Genomic DNA, 8,181 nt, shown 5'->3' on the forward strand with positions numbered 1-8,181 from the left:
GAAAATTTATTTCTTTACTTGCGTTAACAATACAGGTTCCATTTTTTAACATTCCACATACCTTCAGCCTTAACCTCACCCCACCTTTTCTTGTCATAGAGGTACACAGTATGCAGCCTGGATAAAAACAGTTTAACAGCATCGTTTGGAGTTAAAACAGTCTTCCTAAAAATAATAAGATTTCTTGCATCCCAGACAGTTTCTTTAAAAATAGCAAAGACAATCCAATAAATACGTACATTTTCAAGTTTTGTAAAATCACATCCAATCAAAATATTCTCATAGCTAAAAGCATTAGATTTCAATAAGAACATTAAGAGCCGGTTTAAAAGGGATAAAACCTGCTTTGTAAAATTACAATTCCAATATACATGTTTTACATCTTCAATACCTCCACAGCCACTCCTGGGACAGACCTCTGATACTCCCACACCTCTTCTCTCGAGGAGAGACCTTGTTGGAAGACAGTTATGTAAAGTCAACCAAACCACATCATGTTGTCTATTTGATACTCCAGGTGTCTTAAAGAGCTTCCAAACTCTAGCAGATTGTGTGTTATTTAAAAAAGGAACCTCACATAAAACCTCGTTATTCCTAACTATGTCAATAATTTTCTTTTTCTCAATGTCACCTGCAGTACCCAGATTAAAACGCACATAAAAGGATTTTAAGATGACATAAAATACAGGCAGTTTCCAGGATATCGGCCGTTTTAAATCTCTTACGCACCATTTCCATTTCACCATCAACCATCCAGCCAGGTAACGTATCATATCTGCCGCTCTGTTTTCCCCTTTCACAGTTTTAAAAATCAACAATAAATAGTGCAGATTTAAAAACACAACAATGTTAGGAAAATCATACCCTCCCAAAATCGTTTTCCTCATGACCACCTCCCGTCTTAGTTTCTCCATTTTGGAGTTCCAGAAAAACACGAATAATTTTCTGGTAATTCTTCTTACCCATAACTTATTGGGAGGGAAAATTACAGCAACATACAACAGCAGAGGAAGGATTACCGACTTTATAACCAATACTTTCCCTTTCAGGGACAGGCTTCTCAGTTTCCAGAAGGCAAGCTTCTGGTCTACGTTAGCCTCTAATAGAGAGAAGCTGTGTTTACCCTTGAGATCCCTCTCAAAGGTAACTCCCAAGACTTCAATGTTATCTGTCTGTATCACTCTGTCCACCTTCACTTGTACCTGCTTGCCAAAGTTACACAACTGACATTTGTCCCAATTAACTTTCATCCCTGATATTGCACAAAAGATTCTAAGGTGTAAGTTGGCTCGATTAAGATCGGCCACCGAGGTACATACAAATACTGCGTCATCCATGTATCCTAGTGACTTGACCTGATGCCCATCGCCTCCAGGAATAAAACAACCAGATATTTTTTTATCATTTTGTAAACTAACAAACAAAGGCTCCATAACACACACAAATAAAATTGGTGAGAGCGGGCACCCTTGCCTCACACCGGATTTAACCTTTATGGAGGGACTCACGTTCCCATTAATTAATACCTGGCTCTCTACCCCATTATACAGCCCTTGGATCATCATCATTAGTTTAGCAGGTATTCCCATCCTCTTCAATACTGCGAACATAAAACGATGGGAAACTTTGTCAAAAGCCTTTTCCAGGTCAATTGACTCCAATATTAAAGATATATCCACCTCATTTGCATAAAATATCAGATCACGTAATAACAACAAATTGTCCGATATCCTACGCCCAGGGACAGCGCAAGTTTGGTGCATACCAACCATATATTTTACCACCTGACTCATCCTTCCTGCAATGATCTTTGCTAATAACTTATAGTCAGTATTCAGGAGGGTGATAGGACGCCAGTTCTTCATTTCCCTCCTATCTCCCTTCTTATGAATCAAAGTCACCACTCCCTGCCTCATTGAGGTTGAAAGCCCCCCACTATCAAATGCATATCTCAGAACTTTCACCACCTGTTCCTTAATAAAAGACCAGCATTCTTGATAAAATTCAACCGGGAGCCCATCACGCCCTGGGGTCTTATTTTTAGCCATGGCGTCCATACTTTTTTTAATTTCTGACTCACTAATATCACTAGTCATATTTTCTTTATCTTCAAGCAAGATATTATTCTCCACGTTTTTACAGTAGTCATAAATCTCTTTATCACATGCCGCCTCATCCACTCCAAACAATGATTGATAAAACCTACAAACCTCAGTAGTCATTTCCTTGCCACAAACTTCTCCTGTAGGTGTTAAAACTGAAGAAATAATCCCTTTTGCATTAAAAGTTTTTTTAAAGAAATACCTCGAACACTGTTCGTTTTCCTCCAAATGCCTGATCTTTGATTGGAACACAATCTGCCTCCCTCGATCCATCAAACCTTTCTTTATCTCATCCTTTATGATTTTTAAATCCTCCTCCACATCGCAACCTGCACTTTTAAACTTCTGGAGAGTCTCCAACTTCCTCGTCAAACGGGCTTCCTCTTCCCTCCTCTCTTTTGCCTTCCTGATACCTATTCTTTGAAGGAGGGAAACCATCTGTTCTTTTGCCCAATCCCACCAACCCAACAAATCTACATAATCAGATTGTTTCTCAACACAAAATTTGAATACCTTTTTTAATTCCTGCAATACGCCAACCTCCTGCAGCAAACTTGTATTTAGTTTCCACAACCCCCTTCCAAACCTGAGAGACTCATTAAAACAAAATTCAACAGAAACCATTTTATGGTCTGAAAAACTATTTCTCTGATGTCTGCAGTTCCTAGTTTTTATACCTTCAGAGGCAAAAATAAAATCAATTCTGGATTTGGCCCTTCCACTTTCCGCCAGGTAAGTATATTTATCCTCACCATCAATTGATACTCCAGCATCGTGATATCTCAAATCTAAAATAAGCTGATTTAAAATTTTAGAAGAAAAGTCCAATTTTACCTCCGCCACACTTTCTCTATCCCCTACTACTCTGATACAATTAAAATCCCCTGCAACAATTGTAAAAGCACGACCAGGCATATATAATTTAAGTGTCTCAAAAAAGGAAATTCTAGCCTGCTTCTCAGCAGGAGCATAAATACTAAAAACCCTAATTTTATGACCTAAAAAAACACAGTCTAAAATTATAAAACGACCTGGTACAATAATTCTAAAATCACTCACTGTAATATTATTATTCTTAAGGAGAATACCCACTCCTTCATTCCGATTCTCACCACCGACCGACCAAAAGGATTTCCCACAATTCCATTCAGCTTCAGCTGGAGCGATCTGAATAGCACACTCCTGTATGCAAATGATGTCAGCTTTAACATTTTTTAATTGGTCAAGGATTGCTGCCCTTCTAAATTCAGATCCTATACTCCTAACATTAAGGGAAGCTACTATCAATGCCATTATAAGGATAAAAGCAAGTTTTATACAATACTTAGCCATTATAATTTTAATCAAAACTACTTTTTAAACTGACTAGTCTTTTTTAACTTCTCAACCTCTTCTTTTTCCAAATATTCAATAACAGGCGAACCTGGAGATTCAAAACCCCCACCGTCCCCTGAATAGGAAGGCATTGCCTCTACAGATAAGCATGCATACCTATTGGCATGATCAAACCTTGGTTTTTTCAATACTGCCCTCACAGGCCTTTCATCCTCACCAGAGGCTCTCCTAGTACTTCTTTGTCCAGGCGTTAACAAGTCATCTGAGTCAACCTCATCCAGATCAGGGAGACTAACGGGGCTTACCACACCCAAATCACTTTCAGCTGCCACCTGAGAAAACTCATCCATCATTACCTCCAAATCACCAATTGCACATTGTGCCTCCTGCGGAAGGTCTAATGCCTGCTCCACTGTAGGAACAGTCTCCATGTGGACTAGCTCACACTCCCCACTGTCGGGAGGGAGCCCCACTCCTGCGGTATCCACAAAACCCACATTTCCGAGCGATTGGGGTTCTCCAGCCTCAGCGAAATCAGCCGATGATGCCCCAATCCCTGCATCAGTTTGCCGCAGTTTGGCACCAGACCCCTCCACATTTGGCACTCTGCGTCTTACATTTCTCCTGGCAGCTTGAGCATAAGTAAAAACCTCCCCATGCTCAGGGCATTTCCTAGCCATGTGACCAGCCAACCCACATAAATCACAAACCCTTGCACTACCACAATTAGCAGCCTTATGTGAAGAACTCCCACAAATCCTGCACACCTCCCCCTTCACACACCTATCCTTAGTATGACCATATCTACTACAATTCCTGCAAAACTCTGGCTGTCCTCTAAAGAAACAGAACCCTCTCTCCCCAGTTATAGAAAACGAAGCAGGTGGACATAAATATCCCTCCAAAGCATTCTTGTCTTTTTTAAACACCACCAAGTACCTCCTTTTACCATTAGGTATACCATATGAGTTTTTTAGTCTCTCTCCAGCAGAAATTTCCTCACAAAACCGCCACAAGTATGCTTTTAAAAGTTCCTCAGAAAATCTGGTGTTGTACATATGCACAATCAGGACCCTTCTTGCTTGCTTGAATAAAGGTTCAACATCCACTTTCTTCAAAATCTCTGCAGTACTTAGTCTGATTTTCTCCATTGCATCCATGCACATATATTCGTTGGTTAAAGTCATATCAAAAGTACCTTGATTAGAGAAATCCTGCAGGCTCTCCACATCCGATACACGAAGCTCCAAAACGCCAAAGATGATCTCCTCCACGATTTCTTTTAACGAAATTTTCCTTAGGAAAGCAGGCTTTACCTGAAAACGGATCGTGTCCTCCGCCCCTCGAACCGCCATGTCGTCGTCCTTCGCACCTCCAAGATCCCAACTCGTTTACCCGGGGCCCCCACAAGGAGGACCCCAAAAGAAGCCTTCTGACCTGATCCAATAAGGTTTTTTTTTTTTTTTTTTTTTTTTTTTTTTTTCACTCAGGTCTCAAGTCTAAAATCTTAAACCTCAAATCTTAAGACTTGGATCATCATAATGAAAAATGTATTGTTTTTTTTTTTTGCAAAATTTTTATATATTTTTTTTTTTTTTTTTTTTTTTTTTTTTTTTTTTTTTTTTTAATTTTCCTCTTTTAATATATTTATTGAACATACATATACATTACACAAATACATCCATACCTGTTGCCATTTAAATCATGGCACCAAGCCTTTTTTCATCGCAAAAATAACAAGCATTTCTAATTGTTCCTGCTTCAGGGTTTCACCATCCCATTCACTTTTAACCTCTTCCACCAACCAAGGTGGTATGCTAAATCTTTCCATAAAGCGGAAAAAATGTTTTGACAAATGCGATTCTATTCTTTCACGCAAATCCTCTATATCCGCCTTCTCCCGTAAAATCATAACCTCTCTCATTATCTTCTTTCTTTCTTCACTTTCTTCTTTAGATATATTAGCTTTCTCAATTTTTCTTTTTTCAGCCATTTTTTCTTTCCCCATATCTATATCTTTAACACTTTCTCCTCCACTATTCTCCATTTTTTCCGTTACTGAAGCAACCTCTTCAACATTCGATTTACTTTTCTCCATACTCGTTCCACTCTCTTGTTGCACTCCTCTTCTATGTCTCTTTGGACATATCCTGAAGACATGCCCAGCCTCTCCACACATGTTACAAATCTTTTCCTCTTTGCAGTCTTGGTAGCTATGGCCTTCCTGCAAACATTTCGTACAGACAGTCTTTTGACATTCTGCTGTATTGTGCCCATATTTCTTACAGTTCCTGCAAAAAATGTCCATCCCAGAAAAGAACAAATCTCCAGTCGTGTTTCCAATTTTAAAGCGAGCTGGTGGGGTTACCATTTTTCCTGAAGTTCTGTCCAGTTTCATTGAACAAAAAAATCTCCATTTCCCGGTCCAAAAGCCAAATTCATTCAGAACTTTGCCTTTCTCCACAACTTTCTCGCAATACTTTCCTAGGAATATACTAATATCCTCCTCTTCAACATATGGCGAGTACATCTTGACGGTCACAAGTCGCTGCCACACAGGAAAGTGTGGTACCATCACCACACCTCCCAACTTAGGATCTTCACGTGACTTCAACATGATTCCCAAAAACTTCAAATACGTTTCTTCATTGATGAACGTGACGTCATAAACACCTCTCCGTGGGTAGTCCATTACAGCCAGTATGTCCTCCTTGCTCAGCCGAAACAGTCCCAGCAACAAATCTTCGCTCAGAAAACGCAGGTCTTTCTTGGTCCTTTCCAGTTCCGTCACCGTAAAACGAACAGCATTCCTGGTCTTCATATATTCCGGTATGGCCTCCATTCTGATGGTTTTCAGGATAAACCTTCAACACCGAGGTGTCAGGTGGGTGATCGCTCCTCGTTGCCCTGGACTAATCCTCCTCCCCAATAGCAGCAGAGGGGTGAAGTCTCTTGTAAAAGAGACGATCCCCCCAGGCCAAGGAAAAGGGTACCAGGGCACCTCCTGACCAAGAAACAAGGCAATACCCTAAAGTACTACACTTGATCTTAGCCAAAAGGCCGAGAAGCGATAACCCGAGCGGCCCTTGCCTTGCCCGAGCCTGTCCCATACTGCTGTTCACCCCTTGCAGCGATTGATTCAGCCTACTCCTAGGCAATTCCATGGGGCCCTGCAGGCTCACACACATTTACAGCTACTAAGCGGGAGGGAGGTGAATAAAGGCCGGAGAGGAAGCCAGACAGGATTTGCTTCTTTTGCTTGCACCACAATGCAGTGCTGAAAGAGGAGGAATCTACATAAAAACGCCTTCCTGGCAACGCCCAAATGCCCTCCTGCCATGCAGATAAACACTGGCAGCGGCAGCAAGTGCATGCCCACAGCCACCCCTTGTTCCTTCACACCTTGTATCAGCTTTAATCCAGTCCTGTGCTGCCTGCTGAGCAGCACTGAACAACACTGCCTGGGCCCAGGCTTTTATCTCTGAGGCAGGCCCCATTATGATGTCAGAAAGCTGGCTCTGGAATCCTGAGGGCTCCACTATGACACGTGCAAAGTTCCGTCTGAACTTTATATAAGACGGTGAGGCTCAGTCAGTCACTCAGTGTTGCCTGAGAGGGCAACACTGCAACAGCCGGCCGCCAGGCTGTCTTTTTTTTGCACATTTATTTGCCTCCAGGAGGCCACAAGAGGGAGACAAGGGACTGCAAAATGGAAAATAGGCATCCACCAACTTTACAGACAACTTCTCTTTGCTCCTACAACCTCCATCCTTGCACAGTTTGTTATTCTTCCAGGTAACATAGTAACAAATCCAAATTGCTGCTCTCTTTGTAGGCAAGCAAGGGTTTGTTGCAACTGCAATTCTTACTTCTTCTTGAAATGTAGGGACGACAGTACATTCCATCACATCCATCTAGTGTACACAGGTAGGTCCATTGTGGCGGGTAGGCGGCTGGCTGCTTTAATGGCTGTTTGCTGTTCCCCTACTCCACTCCACTCCACTATTTGACTGTGGTGCTGCATCAATCAGTGGCTGGCTCAGGTGCAGCTCTTTAACTTACCTAGGAGGGAGGGCGGAGAGAAGACAAGGAAGGTGAATGAGCTGTTCCAATGTGAAATGCCGGAAACACAGAAACACAGAAGACACACACACACACAACAAGAGGTGGCAATGTATTCATTAATTGCATTTAATAAATGAGCTCATTATCACACATGACTGTACAAATGCATTGTCCAACAGGTGTTGAAATAATGGGATTAAAAGGGGAGATCCCATCAGAAAGACAAAAACAATAGCAAACACAAATAGCACTTTTGGAATCTGATTTTAGTCAACACATAAGGGAAGGGTGCACCGGTCCTGGAAATACTGCAATACCAGGTCAATGCGTGGAGTGGACAGAGCAAGCTCTATTTCCATCTCCCTGTTCTAAAAATCCATTTAATATATGGTCCCCAGATAGGGGACGTATCAGATATTAAACTGATAAGAACAGATTTTTTTTGATTGAAAATTGCTTTATTGACAATCAATCGTCATCATACAAACATTACTGCGACGCAGCGCAAGCCATGAAGCAGCAAATAATAAATAATAACAGTCGTCAAACATAACATGACAGTATAATACACAGTACAGGCTAGCCTATGCTATACATTACACCACATGCTACACTAACATTCTTGCATTCACTAACGCCAAACAACAAAGCATTACAGACAAGTGATGGGATAGGGGAG

At 41.3% G+C, this 8,181-nt stretch overlaps 1 non-coding gene and 1 pseudogene across 1 annotated transcript; both read right to left on the reverse strand.

The window, feature by feature from the left end:
- Positions 1–6,367: 6,367 nt before the first annotated feature.
- On the reverse strand, positions 6,368–6,509 carry LOC142721838 (U2 spliceosomal RNA; annotated as a pseudogene).
- Positions 6,510–7,785: 1,276 nt separating this feature from the next.
- Positions 7,786–7,975, reverse strand: LOC142721869 (U2 spliceosomal RNA). Its single transcript, XR_012874226.1, has one exon. It is a non-coding gene; the product is annotated as a U2 spliceosomal RNA (small nuclear RNA).
- Between the last annotated feature and the right edge of the window lie 206 nt (positions 7,976–8,181).

This window comes from Rhinoderma darwinii, unplaced genomic scaffold (assembly GCF_050947455.1).
Source record: "Rhinoderma darwinii isolate aRhiDar2 unplaced genomic scaffold, aRhiDar2.hap1 Scaffold_523, whole genome shotgun sequence".
In the NCBI taxonomy this organism is placed as follows: domain Eukaryota; kingdom Metazoa; phylum Chordata; class Amphibia; order Anura; family Rhinodermatidae; genus Rhinoderma; species Rhinoderma darwinii.